Genomic DNA, 19,397 nt, shown 5'->3' on the forward strand with positions numbered 1-19,397 from the left:
TTGTGACTCTTTGGGTCCGTTTTCTCTCCCAGCTTGACAGGGTTATGAGGATTAATGTTCCTGGGTTTGGTTTCCCCCACATTTGTTGAAGGGCAATCATGTATAGGATCCATTTACACTTTTTTTGGGATATAATGTTACTGCCCTGTAGTGTGTCTTTTGTGCATGCCATCTGATATATGCTGCTGCTCAGTTGTCCTGTGTTGTTGTCACAATATTTTCTCATCTATATCAATCATTTTTTACATGTCTATGTCATATGTGTATGTTGTTAATAAACTTTTTGGATACATTGATCTATACAGACAGTGTCTGTTCTTTTTATTGAGATGGTAACTATTGAATATACATTAATTACTGTATTTTTTCTTTAAGGCATTTAACTCAGCATTCTCTGTAGGTTTCATTTATATACAGATAAGTGCCTGTGTTAATTAAATACAGCAATTCTATGGGCTATCACTCTTTTGTTCGTATCTCTTTTTTGCATTTTGCATGATATTGTTAGTTAAAGTCTTTTATTGTAACTATGCTGTCATCTTTTCATGTATTAACCAATGTGTTTAACATTGTGATTATTTTATATGTTTTTTATGTCTGTCTATTTGTGAATATTTTGTGCCAACACTTTAGGATAATTATGCTAATTGTTCATTCTACTGGTGTGTTCACTGGACCACAGTTTAAAAGTGAGGCACATTCTTTGCATTGGATATCATGATTAAGGGAGCTTAGTTTCCTGAAACAGGTCGATATCATCACCTGTCTTTGACTGTGCAGAAGATTTTATCCTCTATGTAAGAAGAGTGAATAAAATTTGGTTTTCACTAATTGGTTGAGCTGAACGCTTTTCCTTGCAGGTATTTTGGCGAAAGCTGGGAAGACATTGATAAAATGACCGGTCTGCCCAGAGTAAAAACATGCCTCCACACCACGGCAAACTGCAGGCAACCCTGTTTGAGAAGAAACTCCTCCCACCTGCTTGGGTTTGTCAGTCAGCACCGGTGTGTCCTCCTCCCTAGCAAGGACAGCAGGGGGCAGATTTGGTGTATGCCTCTCCCTGAGGCATCTATCCACCCAGATAGCAAGGGACAAGGTGGCCTCCAATGACCTTGGAGCAGCGTACTGCACCAGAGTATCCTGCAACCTAGGAGACAGACCCTGACAAAAATGGCTCCTAAGGGCAGGGTCGTTCTGTAGGCAGGGTAACCGACAGGGGGGGGTGACCCGCTTCTTGCTGCAGACAGACACGAGACGGAGACAGAATTTGTGTTCAACAGGTCCGCTTTTATTGGCCGTCCTCCTGACGACCACAGCAATACCCCACAGCAGCTTCACACTTCTTCGAACACAGGCCCGGGTACCTTCACTCTCTTTTCCTGTAGTCGTGGCGTCCCCCGTGGTTCTTTTTACCGTGGCTGCCCTAGGTCTATTTACCACAGCACTTCATCAATCTGAGTGCGAAGTCCGTTTGGTACCCCCAGGCCGTCTCCGTCTGTGGCTTCTGACCTTTGGGCCACCCCCCGTGACTGTCTCAACTGTCAGTCCCCTACGGAGCCTCTTCTCTGTCCTCTCTCCTCAGCAGATCCTCCTATCTCTTGCGCTCCCCTCACTGACTGACCCTTCCAGAACCTTCCCTCAGCCTTTTATCCGTCCCGTTCTGGTAACCCCGACCACCATGACTTGACAGTTTCTTCAACCAATGGCAGTTATTCAGTCCCATTCCTACACTCTCCACTGCCCTCTAATGGTCAAACTACAATACTACACTCTTTCTCTTTATCTCCAGCTGTTTCCCATCTTTCACTCTAACAGTCCACCCACAATACACTACACCTCTACCTCTCCACTGCAAACAGGTCCGCCCGTCAATCCACCTTCCCTACAGTTCCACTTCACATCAGTGGCTCACCTCCTGAACTCTGAGCTGGCCCCCCTGCTTGATCTTACGGATACGAGACTCAGCAAGGGAGACGCCATCAGGATCCCCATACACAAGCGCCAATGCGCAAAAAACTCGTCCACCAACCGCAAAGATGGTGAATCGGTCGGCAGGGAGAAGGCCCTGTACTCCAAACGCCAGACGTGGCTGATGCCAGAGAACTGCTCCTGCTTGAACTGTCTCCAGAAAGGAACTGTATCACCAACATCTGATGCATCAGGTGACCTTTTAAAGGATGAGGATAGTGGTCGCCACCCATATCAGCTGACCCAGCTAACCTCCGATGGTCCAAAAGGAAAAAAGTTTTAATTGAGTGGAACCACAGCTGACACAAGTCCAAAAATGGATCGTGACAGTAATCTGGATGGCCTTACACAACTCCCTCATCTCTTTGGACATAAAAAGGAGGTCTTGGTCCGTCAGGATCTCCTTAGGCAGGCTCGTGCGGTAGAAAGTATGTACTAGCTCTCGTGCTATACTACTAAAGTAGTTTCTCAGTGGTACTGCCTCCGGGTATCAGGTTGCAATGGCACTTGGGGACTGCGGAAGTGGGATATGGGAGTTGTTAGCTGACAGATAGAGCGGGATCGGCAGAAATTAACAATGTGCCAGTGACACCCAGGCAAGTAGAACCTCTGGAGGGTATGTGCAGATGATCCAGAACTGGCAGCATTTTGGATGCAGAGCAGTGACCTGATAGAGCAGCTCCTAGTTTAAAGTAAACCTGGTGTTGGCCCCCGGCTCTTGAGCAACCCCATTTATTACAGTCACATTATCAAAAGCCCCTTTCTGTGTAAGATCTTGCATTTTGGGAGTTGCAAAATTCACCACAGAAACCCCCAATTCCGGAATGCCATCTTCATGGGTCACTGTCTCTTCCTCGTCACCAGCAAGGGAATGAGCTGCAAGTGAAACTAGCAGGACAGTGGGGTCCCCCCGCTCTTCTCCCCACCCGCTGTCTGTCACTGACACGGCTCTACCTATACATGCAGGCATGACGAGACCTGGCCCTTCAGAGCAGCAGACGAGCAGAAGACACGAGGCACCTGCAGGTCCAACAAGTCTCCAATGCGTCTGGGACCCCGGTCGCTATTAAATTTTTTTTTTTTCGGCAACGCCACAGTGTTTCAGAGTTAGACATGCCTGTCTGGAATCGTGCAGGCAATGTCTGATACATGCTGCCCATTGATCGGTCAACATGTATTAGCTGTCAGATTCCCTTTAAAACTGACTTAGAAAATATCACTCCTCATTAATCTGAATCATAAAGTTTGAATATAAAGTTCCCATAAACATTATGGGAACGACCATGTTATGTATATGGGGATCGTCTAACGCTCTCAAAATATTCGGATGAAAAGAAAATTTGGGTATGTAGGATTTCAATATGTATATATAGGAAATACAACATGTCCCATATCACGGCAAAATGAAGAGCCTGTGCTACTGACTGACAGGATCACCGACTGGATGACCGTCAGGATGTCCAACAGGATGACTGAGAGAACACCCGATAGGATGATAAACTGGATGACCAGAAGGATGTCCGACAGGATGACTAACAGGACGACCATCTGGATGACCGACAGAGCACCGGACAGGATGATCGACTGGATAACCAGCAGGATGTTCAGCAGAACACCCGACAGGATGACTGACAGGATGTCTGACAGAACACCCGACAGGATGACTGAGTGACTGACAGGATCTCTGACAAGATAATTGACTGAATAACTGTCAGAATGACTGACTGGATGTCTGAGTGGATGACAAACTTGATGACTGACTTACTGGATGACTGATAAAAGTGGAATCTTGTGTCAAGGGTAAAACTTCAGCTTTGTGAACACAGACCATCTTTGCATTTTATGGTGGATTTTGATTATAATGTTCAAAATTCTCCATGACAATCCGTGTGTGACAGACAGCAGTGTGAGCTCATGCTGTCAGTACAGAGTGATGACAGACAAGCAGTTGAGTTTCCGTAGTGTAGTGGTTATCACGTTCGCCTCACACGCGAAAGGTCCCCGGTTCGAAACCGGGCGGAAACATTTCTTTAATTTTTTTTTTTTTCTAAAACTTTCTAAAGTGAAAGACTTTATTGCTCCTAATTAGTAATCTTTTTCTGTCATCCTTAGGAATCGTGAGTGTAACTTTTTAGGACGTATGGAAGTTTTTAAAATGTTATAGCAGCAATGTTTAAGCTATTTTGATCTTATGAAGCCAGAGTGACACAGGGCAATGCAGAAACAAAGAAAATAAAAGTGCCAGGATCTGACAGCATAATAAAATCTCCTGAATGCAGAGTCTTCTCTTGCCTTCCTTTCTAAGTAACATTACAGTGCATATTCTGATGATGTCACTACCTTTTGGGACAGTACAACAAGCTGTAACAGTTTCCCTGGTGGTCTAGTGGTTAGGATTCGGCGCTCTCACCGCCGCGGCCCGGGTTCGATTCCCGGTCAGGGAAAGATTTTTTTAAATGGTATTATAATTTTTTATCCTGAACTTTAGTTTATGAGCTTTTATAGACTTAGACTTATAGCCTGTTTGTTAAATTTTACATATCTCACATTTAATAAGATTGTTTGGTCATTTTTTTTGTTCTGCAACTTTATTTTTACTTGTGGCTGCAAAAGAGAAGATGCTACAAGTAAGTGACTCATGGGTGCAGAAGACATTTGCTCCTTTTTAGAGGACCTACTTTTACTATGTGACTTGTACTATTAATTGTTAGCATCAATCATCAGCCTCAAGATTGGCGGGGAGGGGGTCAAACACCTGGAAAACCAATAAAAGCGACTGATTATCATCAGCGGCTGGATGTGAACAGTGTAAGAGCTGGAGCAGCACTACTGGCCGCTCCCAGCTACTCAGCTCAAAAGTCAGAACTTATTGAAGTGAATAGCAGAGGAGCTGCAGTACCTGGGAACGGCCACTACACAGTGTGTGCGTCCGGCAGCTGATCAACGGCGGTGCGGAGCAAGAATCTCAACCAGATGTTATCATGGAAAGGTGCTCATGGTCAGGGGTCGCCCTTCTGAGACGACTCTAAATGGTTAAAGGCGCACTCCGGGGATATTTTTCATTTTCTAATCCAATGTGTATGCGGACAGTGTGGTGAAATACTTACACTGCCATTTTCAGCGGCGCTCCAGCGTCACATTACCACCTGTGTGACCTGTCGAATCACACAGTGACTGCAGCGTGCATGGAGACCGCTTATTACACTGTTCTCAATGTACGTCTATGAGACTTTGAAAGAGACCCTCTAGTTTTGTTCTGAGTCTCATAGATTTCTATTGAGAACAGGGCTGGACTGTCTGAGGCCCACAGGAGGAATTGACCCTACGGGCCCACCATACAGCTACATGCAAGTATTTGTTAGCCGTTATCCCCGATATAGTGGAGTGTCGACTGTAAAACACAGGCGGCTCCTGCACATCTGCTGTGCGCCACCATAACTGGGATGTACAATTACGGTAGTTTGCATTAATGGGCTTCCTTGGTTAAAACACACTCTATCCATGGGCACCACAGGATAGGTGATAATTTATTGATCGCTTAGGTCTGACCAAAACGACACTGATCAGACCCCATGTTCCCCCATATTGGGCCCCTATGTCCATTGTCCTGGCCAATATGTCCATTGTTCTGGCACCATGCCCCTTGACCTGGCCCCATATCCTAGTCCCAAGTCTCTTGTGCTGGCCCCATGTCCCTTATTCTGGCCCCGTGTCTCTTGTGCAGGCCCCATGTCCCTTGTACTGGCCCCAAGTACCTTGTCAGGCCCCATGTACCTTGTCCTGGCCCCATGCCCTTGTGCTGGACCTTTGTCTCTTGTCCTGGCCTCATATCCTGGCCCCGTGCCCCTTTTGCTGGCCCCATGTCCCTTTTCCTGGTGTAAGGGGGTGAACAGGAATAACGTCATCAAACAGAAAAGCGCTCTGGAGCCGGAACTATCGAGGCTGTCAACTGTCATAATTAGGTAACCGAGGAGGAAAGCCGGGGAATAAGCTAGGCAACCAAATAACCAGAGAGGTTGGTAACTAAGCGGATTGCAGACCCCTAAACCCAACAACACAACTAGAATTAGCCGTGGAACGTACCTACGATGCCCTAGACGCCTCGGCACAGACAAAGAGTTAACTAAGCCTAAAACAAGAAAGGGGAAAGCTAAACTGCCCCGGAGTAGAACCGCAAAGGAATAGATAGCCCCCGAACATATATTGCTGGTGAGTCAAGCTGAAACACAAACACAGGCAGAGAGTAGAATAAGCAAATGGTGGGACCCAAACTGTCTAGAGAGAACAGGACAGGAAAGATACTGTCTGTAAACACGCAAAAAACCCTAACAAAGATTCCAACACGTCTGATATGCAAAAATACTGAGGCCACACGACCTCTCCCCCACTAGATCAGCATTCTGGTGTGAACTGAAAGCAAGCAAAAGATACTGATATAACTGGGGATTAGAAATACTGAACAGACTGACATAAGCTGTGGCATATGGAACGGGGTCCAGCACTGGTCTCAGCAGGGAACAATGCTGAACCCACACAGCAAAGCAGAAAGCAGATAAAGGCAAAACTGGATCAAATGCAAAAAGATTCCAGCAAACAAATAACTTATCTGAAGGATGCAGGACCAAGCAGGGGGCAAGCGGACTTCAAAATGCACAGAAAGAAAAGCAAATAAAGAGGACCTATTGAACGCATAGCGGTTTCTGTCTCCAGTCTGTTTGCGGCGAAAAAGGGACCACCCCGCAGTCGGCCCACGTACCTAAACATATACATAGGATGGCTATGGGGTGCATATACAGAGGATGGCTATGGGGGTGCATATACAGAGGGTGGCTATGGGGGTGCATAGACAGAGGATGGCTATGGGGGTGCATATACAGTACAGAGGGTTGCTATGGGGGTGCATATACAGAGGGTGGCTATGGGGGTGCATATACAGAGGATGGCTATGGGGTGCATATACAGAGGGTTGCTATGGGGGTGCATATACAGAGGATGGCTATGGGGGTGCATATACAGAGGGTTGCTATGGGGGTGCATATACAGAGGGTGGCTATGGGGGTGCATATAAAGAGGGTGGCTATGGGGGTGCATATACAGAGGATGGCTATGAGGGTGCATATACAGAGGGTTGCTATGGGGGTGCATATACAGAGGATGGCTATGGGGGTGCATATACAGAGGATGGCTATGGGGTGCATATACAGAGGATGGCTATGGGGGTGCATAGACAGAGGGTTGCTATGGGGCTCCATATACAGAGGGTTGCTATGGGGGTGTATAGACAGAGGGTTGCAATGGGGGTGCATAGACAGAGGGTTGCTATGGGGGTGCATATACAGAGGATGGCTATGGGTTGCATATACAGAGGATGGCTATGGGGGTGCATAGACAGAGGGTTGCTATGGGGCTCCATATACAGAGGATGGCTATGGGGGTGCATAGACAGAGGGTTGCTATGGGGCTCCATATACAGAGGATGGCTATGGGGGTGCATAGACAGAGGGTTGCAATGGGGGTGCATAGACAGAGGGTTGCTATGGGGGTGCATATACAGAGGATGGCTATGGGGTGCATATACAGAGGATGGCTATGGGGTGCATATACAGAGGATGGCTATGGGGTGCATATACAGAGGATGGCTATGGGGCTGCATATACAGAGGATGGCTATGGGGGTGCATATACAGAGGGTTGCTATGGGGCTGCATATACAGAGGGTTGCTATGGGGGTGCATATACAGAGGGTGGCTATGGGGGTGCATATACAGAGGGTTGCTATGGGGGTGCATATACAGAGGGTGGCTATGGGGGTGCATATACAGAGGGTGGCTATGGGGGTGCATATACAGAGGGTTGCTATGGGGCTGCATATACAGAGGGTTGCTATGGGGGTGCATATACAGAGGGTTGCTATGGGGGTGCATATACAGAGGGTTGCTTTGGGGCTGCATATACAGAGGATGGCTATGGGGCTGCATATACAGAGGATGGCTATGGGGCTGCATATACAGAGGGTTGCTATGGGGGTGCATATACAGAGGGTTGCTATGGGGGTGCATATACAGAGGGTTGCTATGGGGGTGCATATACAGAGGATGGCTATGGGGGTGCATATACAGAGGGTGGCTATGGGGCTCCATATACAGAGGGTTGCTATGGGGGTGCATATACAGAGGGTTGCTATGGGGCTCCATATACAGAGGGTTGCTATGGGGGTGTATATACAGAGGGTTGCTATGGGGGTGTATATACAGAGGATGGCTATGGGGGTGTATATACAGAGGATGGCTATGGGGTGCATATACATGTGGGGAGGAGGACTCCCAGACAGTGAAAGGACAGGTACCCAGGGGACCGCCATCAGGATTCCTGAGGGAACGATACTGGGAGGACAGTAAAAGGAAAGACTTGACTGAAGCTGTCAGGGAAACAGGGGGCGGGGCAAGCTTAAAAGGAGCAGGGGGCGCGCTGAAGTGAGCTTTTTTGAGAAAGAACAAGCTATTGTTCGAAATGCGTAATCTACTACTTGTTACTCATGTGAACACACCATTTTTTGCTCTGTTTTGGACTTGTTTTTAACAATAAATTGGACATGAATTTGCAAAGCTGGACCTTTTTTCTTTTTCCTTGGCACGGTGAAGTGGCAGTTGACAGAGAGCAGGATAACAGGCAGGAAGCCGTGTGAGACAGAGAGGACCGAGGGAGCAGACGGTGTGTTGTGGAGAGACCGACAGGGGCCTGTGAAAGGAAAGCTGCGGACTCACCGACTAGTGACACGTGAGAGACTTGCACCGGTGGCCGCTCCCCGCATACGGTCCCATACAGCGACTCCCGCTGCTTCCCACCCTGTTGTGACAAGGCTGCTACCTCAGGCGACCGCTGCGATGACAGACCATTCCTTTACAGCGGTCAGGATGCTGCCCCCCTGCCTTCTCCCACAGCTGCGGCCCTGTCATCACCGGCTCCAGGGGGCGCCACCTCGTTACAGGCGGTATTAGAGGCCCCCGTCCGGTTTGCTAAGGGACCCTAAGCAGAGGTTGGTGAATGGTTATATTTAGAGACTGCGTCATCACCACGAACCATCAGCACCGTTTCTTCAGGGCCTGTTGCGCCCCACCGGCCTTGTTTCTCCAGGGCCTGTTGCACCCCGTTGGCACCGTTTCCTCAGGGCCTGTTGTGCCCCACCGGCATTGTTTCTTAAGGGCCTGTTGCGCCCCACCGGTATAGTTTCTTCAGGGCCCGACGAGCCCAAACCTTCCCGGAAGATCGAGGCATCAAGGTAGCCGCATCAATGACCTCTAAGCGGCCGCATCTGCAATTCCGAGCGACGCATGGAAGGATAAGTGGACTCTAGAAAATAAGTGTTATAGTTTGGCCATAGTCTGATTTCCGCCATCCGGACTAGCCGGGTTACTCACAGTTACACAAAAAGTTCTGTTTAGTTCATTGAGTCCCTGCGAGGACAGATTGCTTGTTCCCCCGTTTTGTCTGTTCAGTATAGCCCTAGTGGCTTCAATTTCTAAAATTTAATTATACAAGTCATACCCTGTCTCGTGTCTCGTCACTGCATCCTGAGAACCTGCTAGAACCCTAGACTTGGCGTAGTCGGCAGGATGCAGTCTCCGAACACAGACAGTGGTGCCCTATATCTGGGTAGAGCTGTAAACTCTACAAATGATGAGGGTCGCCATAACAGCATATCATTGAGGGCTATGCTGAACAACCTGCCTAGATTTTCCGGCTCCAATACTATGTTATGGAGCTGGACAGAGCGGATGCGGGGGCTCTTTCGGATGCACCAAATGACCCCTGATCTTGAGGCTGAGGTGGCACTCATGGCACTGGACAGGGATGCGCGGAGGTCAGTAATGTTGAAACCTCCAGGTCACCGCAACAGTTTTGAAAAAGTGTTACAGATAGTAGAACAGACCCATGGGGACCCTACTGATGTGGGAGAGTTAAGAACCCGTTTGTTTAGTCGGATGCAAGTAGAGGGGGAGACGATCACAGAGTATATGAACGTCCTGCAAGAATTGCATACGGCTATAGAAAGAAAGGACGGGGAAGGGGCAGGACCTGTTGACATTACCCTACGTGACCTACTGGTGACTGGTTTGCGAGATCCATTAGTCATACAGGCACTGCTGGAACAGATCAGGATGAATCCCCGAATAGATTTTTCAGAGGTGGGAAGTCAGACACGTGCTCGAGAGCAGGAGCAGGGGATGGCGGTCCCCGTGGGGAAAGTCTGAGGTGTGGAGGCCTCCGCGAATGTAGTCAAGGAGCCTCAGTGGGTGGAAGAGATGAAGCAAGAACTGAAAAGTATTAAGGGCAAGTTGGCCGAAGTAAAGAGAAGAACCGAGACCTGGACTGGACGACCTGGCTTTAACCCCGGCTTCTGGGGATCACGCTCCCCGCGGGGTGGTCAACCTACACAGGCCTGGTGTTTTGAGTGTGGAGAACCAGGCCACTTTGCCAGAGAGTGTCCGCGGCGTGGGAGATACCCACCCCAGCCGCCATTAAACTAAAGGGCTCCGGGCTGGGGGGACGCCGCTCGGAGCCGAAAACCACAACTGGGGTGGTGGTAGTCCCGAAGATTTGGTAACAAAATGCCTGGTGGTTTGGGCAGAAGTGGAGGGCCGGGCCGTCCGGTGCCTGGTGGACACGTGGTCACAAGTAACCACTATGCCCGCAACGTATTTTCAACAGAACTTCCTGGAAGCAGCAAGGCCTCAGTGGTGGCCCGTGATCAGACTAGTAGCTGCCAACCAACTGCCGGTCCCAGTTGCCGGGGTGGTGTGGGTGCAAGTGACGCTGTGCGGTAAATCCCTTGGTCACAGAGGGGTAGTACTGACTCAAGGAGAAGCTGATAAGCAACACCCCATCACCCTAGGCATGAATGCTCTATGAGAGTTCAGCAACCTACTTCTAAATGACCTTACACAGAGGATTCTGAAGCAGTGGGGTTCTCGCACAGCCCAGGGACAGGTATTCCAGCAGCTGGTGCAGGGAGCACGGGTACATCAGGACCGCCAGGAAGGTAAGGCTCTGGGTAAGGTCATCACGCCAGCAACTCCCCTTACCTCCTGGACAGACTGTGGTGGCCCTGCCCATTCGAGCCCCGATACCCTTGGAGGGCGTGGAGGTGCAGGTGGAGCCGTGTCACTCGGAGCGCTTACCTCCTGGCATACTGGTGGCCCGTTCTCTGGCTACCGTGCAAAATGGAGCCGTCCTGGTGCGCTGCGTTAACCTTGAAGACCAAGACACCGTTCTGAAAGCATGGACTGTGCTGGCCAAACTAGTAAGGCCTTTAGAAGAAGTGCTGCCAGCTCCTGCAGTTCAATTACAAGTACACCCCGAGCATCCTTGGGAAATAACAATACGAACCTTACAGGCCCACGAAGTCTCGGCACAAGAGAAGGGCCGAAAGATTTTGGAGCAGATGCAGGCTGAGCTTTCTGGATTAACTGCAGCCCAACTCTCACAGATAAAAACATTGCTGGGACAGTACCATGAAGTATTTGCTAGTCATGAGGACGATTTTGGGTGTACCACCGCCATCACTCATGAAATCCCCACAGCAGGAGCGGCCCCTATCCGGGAATGATATCGACAGATTCCGCCACAACTCTATCAAGAGGTGAAAACTTTGCTGGCCCAAATGCTGCGTATAACATCCGGCCCCTCGCCCGTCAGCCCGCTGTATAACATCCGACCCCTCGCTCGTCAGCCTGGTGTATAACATCTGGCACCTCACCCGTTCCCTCGGTGTATAACATCCGGCCCCTCGCTCGTCAGCCTGGTGTATAACATCCGGCCCCTCACCTGTCAGCCTGGTGTATAACATCCGGCACCTCGCCTGTCCGCTCCGTGATTAATATCGGGCACCACGCCCGTCCACTCGGTGTTTAACATTCAGCCCCTCACCCGTCCGCTTGGTGTATAAAATATGGCCCCTCACCCATCAGCCTGGTGTATAACATCCGGCCCCTCGCCCGTCCACTCGGTGTATAACATCTGGCCCATCGCCTGTCCGCCCGATGTATAACATCTAGCCCATTGCCTGTCCACTCGGTGTATAACATCTGGCCCCTCGCCCGTCTGACTGATGTAAGACATGCGGCCTCTCACCCGTCATCCTGGTGTATGACACCCAACCCCGCGCCCATCAGTCCAGTGTATAACATCTGGCCCCTCACCTCTGATGTTTCAAAGCAGATAGATGCCTCGTACTACCTTATTTTTACGCATTATGAACTATAGTGAGGACAGAGAATGAAGGGTGCTGTGAAGAGTCACAAGTCTGCGGTCATACATAGAGACTGCAGACCAGAGCCCCAGGCTGGACAACCTGGTAATGATCAAAAGTTAAAGGGAATCTGTAGCCGGAAATATGCGGGCTATGTAAGAGCCCTGTGTCCGGTCCAATGGGCGGTGTTTCTTCTTCTTTTCTCCACCCCATCTGTGGCCGACGTCCGCGATATTTTCAAGAATTAGAGTAGTTCTCCATATTTTGCACGTGCGCAAAGCAATCTTGCCTCGCACACACAAAGTATGCTTTGCCCAACTGCGAGCAAAGCAGAAAATCATTATTGTGCATGCGCCAGTACACTATGTCCCGGAAGAATTTTGCTGTGTTCCAGTGTCAAATGTCCGGTGTCAGATTCCCTTTAATCAAATACAAGAACAGTAAAGGTACTGTCACACTTAGCGATGTACCAGCGATCCCGACCAGCGATATGACGCGGTCAGGATCGCTGGTGCATCGCTAAGTGGTCGCTAGTGAGCTTCCACACAGGCAGATCTCACTAGCGACATCGCTGGGGACGGGGGTCGCTACTTACCTGTCACACCAGGCGATCCTGCGTCCTCCCGTTCGGCTCCACGCATCGCTCGTCGTCACAGCAGGAAGCGCCGCAGGAAGCTGACAACGAGAAACAGTCCAGCCTGTTCTCGCGCGATCAGCGATAACCAGCGGGGGAGCCGGTCGCTGGTAAGTATCAGACATAGAGATATCGCTAGCAATATCACTATAACGTCACTAGTTATAGCGATATTGCTAGCGATATCTCTTAGCAGTGACCAGGATCAGACACATTGGTTAGGAGCTCAGGTCACCATAAACCTTCAGGTGCCTGGCTAGCTCAGTCGGTAGAGCATGAGACTCTTAATCTCAGGGTCGTGGGTTCGAGCCCCACGTTGGGCGACTACCTCTTTTCCTTGTTTGACATCATATAACAAACATTCCTTTATCTAATGACGTTTGAAAGATTCCTTCATTTTATTCAGCAATGAAAATAGGTTTCCAATCTCATTCTCACTATTTTTTCCTACAGTAAATGTCTCCATATATATTTTTTGCACTGAATACATTTTATTTTATGCATAAAACATGAAGGAAAATGCAAGGTTTTAATTTTGGGACAAAAATAACAAGAAATATAAACTACTGTAGATGGGCACAATTCCTAAAAGATAATTTCTAGATTAAGTTCTGACCCATATTTCGTAACTTTTAGAACACACCAAAACAATTCCGTCCCTGGGTGGGCTTGAACCACCAACCTTTCGGTTAACAGCCGAACGCGCTAACCGATTGCGCCACAGAGACAGCTGTGTTGAGTGAGGCTCTGTGTGCTGAGAATCCTCGTGCTGTTGCACAGACACCTGAATGGCAGCAGCACTTCCCTGATTCATGACCCAGGATCACAGCTGCTGCAACAGGAGTTTTTCCTAAGCACTCAGCAAATTCTAATGAGGCTCATGACACTGATTACAATCCTCCCAGTACAAGTCTATGACCCCTCCCTGTAAAATGGAAGTGACAAACAGAAGCATGTAAGTAGGAGTCTGGACTATCACATTCTGAACTTGCAGGGGTACAGATGAAACTCTCTGTATACGCAGCCATGTGCTAGTGAGCAGCTAGCTACAGGAAGAATCTCTGAGAAGAAAATACTAAGCTCCACCAATCATAGCACAGCCTGGTGAGAATGGAATCTTCACACCCTAAACATTCCACAGTCATGAGCAGCAGAGTGGCGCAGCGGAAGCGTGCTGGGCCCATAACCCAGAGGTCGATGGATCGAAACCATCCTCTGCTAGTTTTTTTTTCTTATTATTATTTTTAAATATTTTTTTCTTTAAATTGTAATTGCTGTTAATATAACTAAATAATATTTTTCATGTTTAGACTCTTTATTTAGTCCATAACATAAATGCAAACTACTGCACAAGCCTGCTCACACAGTAATATTGCATATTATGCCTTTCTATGTGTAAATGTGATGTGCTGAAACCACAATATTGGATTTTTTTGCAATTATTTCTAATCTCAAGCAATTACTCACCCCTCCTAAAGGCATGAGCTCAAATGCATTGTCATACCATTGTGATGTCATAATATGATAGGCTTCTTAAAGGTGTTGTCGGACAGTAAATTATATGTTTTAAAAGCTATGGATTGATTAAAAATAATAAATTGAGGGATTTTCACCCTTTAGTGCCCCACCCCCACAGAACCAGCACAGACCGCTCAGGAGGACTCCACCGGTTGCGGACTCAGTGTCTGTCCCACTTGGAAATCTGCAACCTGTAGATAACTGAAGGGGTCATGTGACTGGAAGTGCAGTTGTAAGGGGTATACAGAGACCGTGTGATGCTCCACTCCTCTGATATGTAAATGTATTATATTATGTGGAACTTGTATAAATGTACATATACCGTACCTGTTTTGCTATGTATTATATTATTGACATGGGGAAAGTGCAGTACCCATATTTAGCCACAAGATGGGGTACATTGTAGTTTTAGGTATAGCAGTGTACATACCGTAGTATGGTAGGAGCTCCATATAGTAAATATATGAAAAATACTCCAAAGAAACATCCTTATAACATTATTAGTGAAATACATAGATGGTGCCTCATTATTCCATTAGCATGGAGACGATTCTCAATAATATAGAAGAAAGGAGAGCCTAGAATCCAAATCCATTACAAACATATAGTGTTTTTATTTATCAAATATGACACACATATGAGATACAGGAAAATTACAAAACCAATAAAATGGGCAATCACATGTAACCTGATACTAGAGAAATAAGCGGACGGCCTGTGATGGGCACGTGCAGCCAAAAGACCAGATACCACAGATTTACAGTATTATCACAATGACCGTAAAATAAGGAGAGGGCATAGAGAGTAGTCACTGTGCCAGCCACCAGACAGTGAATGATTCTATTGTGCAAGTGTCGCTCAAGAGACAACTCTAAAGTAATGTAGTGTACTATGTAGTACATAGACATATCATTGCCAATGACTGGTAAATTAAGTATGCATCACCCAATTTGTTTTAATGCTGAATGAGTAAAAAACCTCAAACATATGCCATGTAGGTGTGCCATGAATCATGCAGTAAACGTCAGAGTAAGCTCAAAATGAGCTGGTTAAACGTACCCATCATGTCTCGGTGTATGAAGGCGTCAGCTTATGTGCCCCATGGGTGATGCATACTTAATTTACCAGTCATTGGCAATGATATGTCTATGTACTACATAGTACACTACATTACTTTAGAGTTGTCTCTTGAGCGACACTTGCACAATAGAATCATTCACTGTCTGGTGGCTGGCACAGTGACTACTCTCTATGCCCTCTCCTTATTTTACGGTCATTGTGATAATACTGTAAATCTGTGGTATCTGGTCTTTTGGCTGCACGTGCCCATCACAGGCCGTCCGCTTATTTCTCTAGTATCAGGTTACATGTGATTGCCCATTTTATTGGTTTTGTAATTTTCCTGTATCTCATATGTGTGTCATATTTGATAAATAAAAACACTATATGTTTGTAATGGATTTGGATTCTAGGCTCTCCTTTCTTCTATATAGTAAATAGTTCATTTAGGAAGGGTCACTGCAGTTAAGATAGGGGAGACTTCCTGTTGAGAGTCAGACGGGCCACGGTTCCCATACCGCCTGCACAGGCTTAAGTGCCCAGGATTATAGCACGGACTTAAGTGACCAGAATCGTAGCAGAGACCACGCAACATTCAAGGGGGAAGCCCAGCCATCCATAACTACAGGCCAGAACAGCAGAGGATCACAGCAGGCTTGGAACAAGAAGCTTAAGGCAGAATTAGTGGCAACACGGGGACGCAGGTGGCTCCATTATGTGGTAGCTCATAGCATGGGCTGATGTCATCAGATCCGGGGCAAAATAGATCTTTATACCCCCCCACTTCCACTGCAAGCATGCGCACACAGCATTCATTACTGATCATATTACATCCTCACACTGTGCCCGGACCAAACATGAGGAAAGCAGCGGCAGCCCTACTGTCCCCAGTGATGTCTATGCCCCCAGCCCTCCCCTGTGATGTATATGCCCAAGTTCTTCCCAGTGATGTGTATGCCCCCTAGCCCTCCCCGTGAAGTCTATTCCCCCAGTCTCTACAGTGATGTGTATGCCCCCCAGATTCCCCTTTGATAACTATTCACCTCATGACAGCCTCCCTAGTCATATCTATGTCCCCTAACTTCCCCAGTGATATCTATGCCCCAACCCTCCCCAGTGATGTCTATGTCCCAGCCCCACCCAGTGATGTATATGCCCCCTAGTCTTCCATGTGCTGTATATGCCACAAGCTCTCCCAACTGATACAGTGCTTTGTGAAAGTATTCGGCCCCCTGCAACTTTTTAACCTTTTCCCACATATCATGCTTCAAACATAAAGATACCAAATGTACATTTTTGGTGAAGAATCAACAACAAGTGGAACACAATTGTGAAGTTGAACAAAATTTATTGGTTATTTTAAATTTTTGTGGAAATTCAAAAACTGAAAAGTGGGGCGTGCAATATTATTCGGCCTCTTTACTTTCAGTGCAGCAAACTCACTCCAGAAGTTCATTGTGGATCTCTGAATGATCCAGTGTTGTCCTAAATGACTAATGATGATAAATATAATCCACCTGTGCGTAATCAAGTCTCCGTATAAATGCACCTGCTCTGTGATAGTCCCAGGGTTCTGTTTGAAGCACAGAGTGCATCATGAAGACCAAGGAACACAACAGGCAGGTCCATGATACTGTTGTGGAGAAGTTTAAAGCCGGATTTGGAGATAAAATGATTTCCAAAACTTTAAACATCCCAAGGAGCTATAATGGTCAACGTGTGACTGGACACAGCGCCTCCAGCAGGGCGAATTTATGACACACGTGACCCTGGATACAGTGCCTCCAGCGGGGCAAATTTAAATAATACCGGGACGTGCAGCCGGATACACCGCCTCCAGCTGGCGAATTTAAAAAGTACACGTAAAATTGGATACCCCGCCTCCAGCTGGCGAATTTAAATAATAAGGGGAAACACAGGAACAATTACAGTGGTGGGCCCTGTAATAGGAAATAGGGACGTGGAGACCTCCTGAGCTCCCCTGAGGCAGCGTCCCTACCCTCCTTACGTTCCCTATACAGGCTCCGCACCTGTCGCCGCACGCGAACCTTATGCCCTGACTCGCCCTGAACCTAGTCCCTCGCTAGGGCATTGGCCGGTGCGGAAACTAATCCCACCACTGCACTAGATCACACATAAGGAAAGTCACAAACAGGGGAAATAGAAAACTTTGCTCTCTCTGTGCAAATGCTCCAGCACAGAGTCCAGCAACCGATTGCAGCTTTCCTCCTGAATAGCTGCCACCAAGTTTAGTCAGCGCTGCAAAGAACTCCCTTCTGTGACTCCTTCCACACCAGGACTCAGATTAAGCTGAGCAATCTCTCCAGCTCCTTCCACCACCAAGGTTGGTTGCAAATGAACAACTATCACCAACAATGATTGCATACCCTGAGACTCATTTATAGAGCCTTACACCTGATTTATAATTACAAATTAAACCTAACACTAAGGTGCGATACAACTCCCCACCACCGGGCAACTTAGAATGAAAGACACCACTGAGAGAATTCTAATGGCCACCGGGGGGCAATCACGTCACACTTTGCACTTGACAAAGTAAAAAAAATTCACTTTGTCCAATTCAAAACTGTCAGATCATGACAGGAGCACTGTGCAAGTGATCATATTGAAATGGAAGGAGTATCATACCACTGCAAATCTACCAAGACCTGGCCGTCCCTGTAAACTTTCATCTCAAACAAGGAGAAGACTGATCAGAGATGCAGCCAAGAGGCCCATGATCACTCTGGATGAACTGCAGAGATCTACAGCTGAGGTGGGACAGTCAGATGAAACCAAAATCGAACTTTTTGGCAACAATGCCAAACGATATGTTTGGCGTAAAGGCAACACAGCTCATCACCCTGAACACACCATCCCCACTGTCAAATATGGTGGTGACAGCATCATGGCTTGGGCCTGCTTTTTGTCATCAGGGACAGGGAGGATGGTTAAAATTGATGGGAAGATGGATGGAGCCAAATACAGGACCATTCTTGAAGAAAACCTGTTAGGGTCTGAAAAAGACCTTAGACTAGGACGGAGATTTGTCTTCCAACAAGACAATGATCCCAAACATAAAGCAAAATCTACAATGGAATGGTTCACAAATAAACGTATCCAGGTGTTAGAATGGCCAAGTCACAGTCCAGACCGGAATCTAATTGAGATTCTGTGGAAAGAGCTGAAAACTGCTGTTCACAAACGATCTCCATTAAACCTCACTGAGCTCGAGCTGTTTGCCAAGGAAGAATGGGCAAGAATTTCCGGCTCTCGATGCAAAACTGATAGAGACATACCCCGAGTGACTTGCAGCTGTAATCGCAGCAAAAGGTGGCGCAACAAAGTATTACGTTAAAGGGGCCAAATAATATTGCATGCCCCACTTTTCAGTTTTTGAATTTCCACAAAAATTTAAAATAACCAATAAATTTCGTTCAGCTTCACAATTGTGTCCCACTTGTTGTTGATTCTTCACCAAAAATTTACATTTGGTATCTTTATGTTTGAAGCATGATATGTGGGAAAAGGTTGAAAAGTTCCAGAGGGCCAAATACTTTTGCAAGGCACTGTATATATTTCCCTCAGACACCACATTGATATCTATGCCTAGAAGCCAGTCCTGAAGCCAGGGTCAAGGATGTCACAATGGCAGAGACACTGTCATTGGCCCAGAAACAACAGTGTCATGAGCTTCTTCAGCGGAACCGGGACCTGTTACGGAGTTACTAGGTTGTACGCGGGTTGTGGAGCACAAAATCCTGACTGAACCACATGTGAGGGTGAATCAGAAGTCATATCAGATTCACAAGGCCTGCCGTGAGGTGATCTCCAAGGAGGTGATGAGAATGTTGAGCCTGGGCATGAGTCAAGGAATGGTTGGTCAATTGGTGTATTGCCCCTCTTGCTGCTTACACGGTCACAGCTGGGGATTCACTCCTCTTTTTTTCCCTCAGCTTCAGGGTTTGTT

General features: G+C 47.5%; 3 non-coding genes across 3 annotated transcripts; all 3 read left to right on the top strand.

Annotated features, from left to right (window-relative positions):
• The first annotated feature begins 3,920 nt into the window (after window positions 1–3,920).
• TRNAV-CAC (transfer RNA valine (anticodon CAC)) lies at window positions 3,921–3,993 on the top strand. The gene has a single exon. It is a non-coding gene; the product is annotated as a tRNA-Val (tRNA).
• A 347-nt stretch (window positions 3,994–4,340) lies between these two features.
• Window positions 4,341–4,412, top strand: TRNAE-CUC (transfer RNA glutamic acid (anticodon CUC)). Its single transcript has one exon. It is a non-coding gene; the product is annotated as a tRNA-Glu (tRNA).
• An 8,688-nt stretch (window positions 4,413–13,100) lies between these two features.
• Window positions 13,101–13,173, top strand: TRNAK-CUU (transfer RNA lysine (anticodon CUU)). The gene has a single exon. It is a non-coding gene; the product is annotated as a tRNA-Lys (tRNA).
• Window positions 13,174–19,397: the final 6,224 nt, after the last annotated feature.

This window comes from Dendrobates tinctorius, unplaced genomic scaffold (assembly GCF_039654945.1).
Source record: "Dendrobates tinctorius isolate UK_male_01 unplaced genomic scaffold, ASM3965494v1 ptg000228l, whole genome shotgun sequence".
Lineage (NCBI taxonomy): Eukaryota > Metazoa > Chordata > Amphibia > Anura > Dendrobatidae > Dendrobates > Dendrobates tinctorius.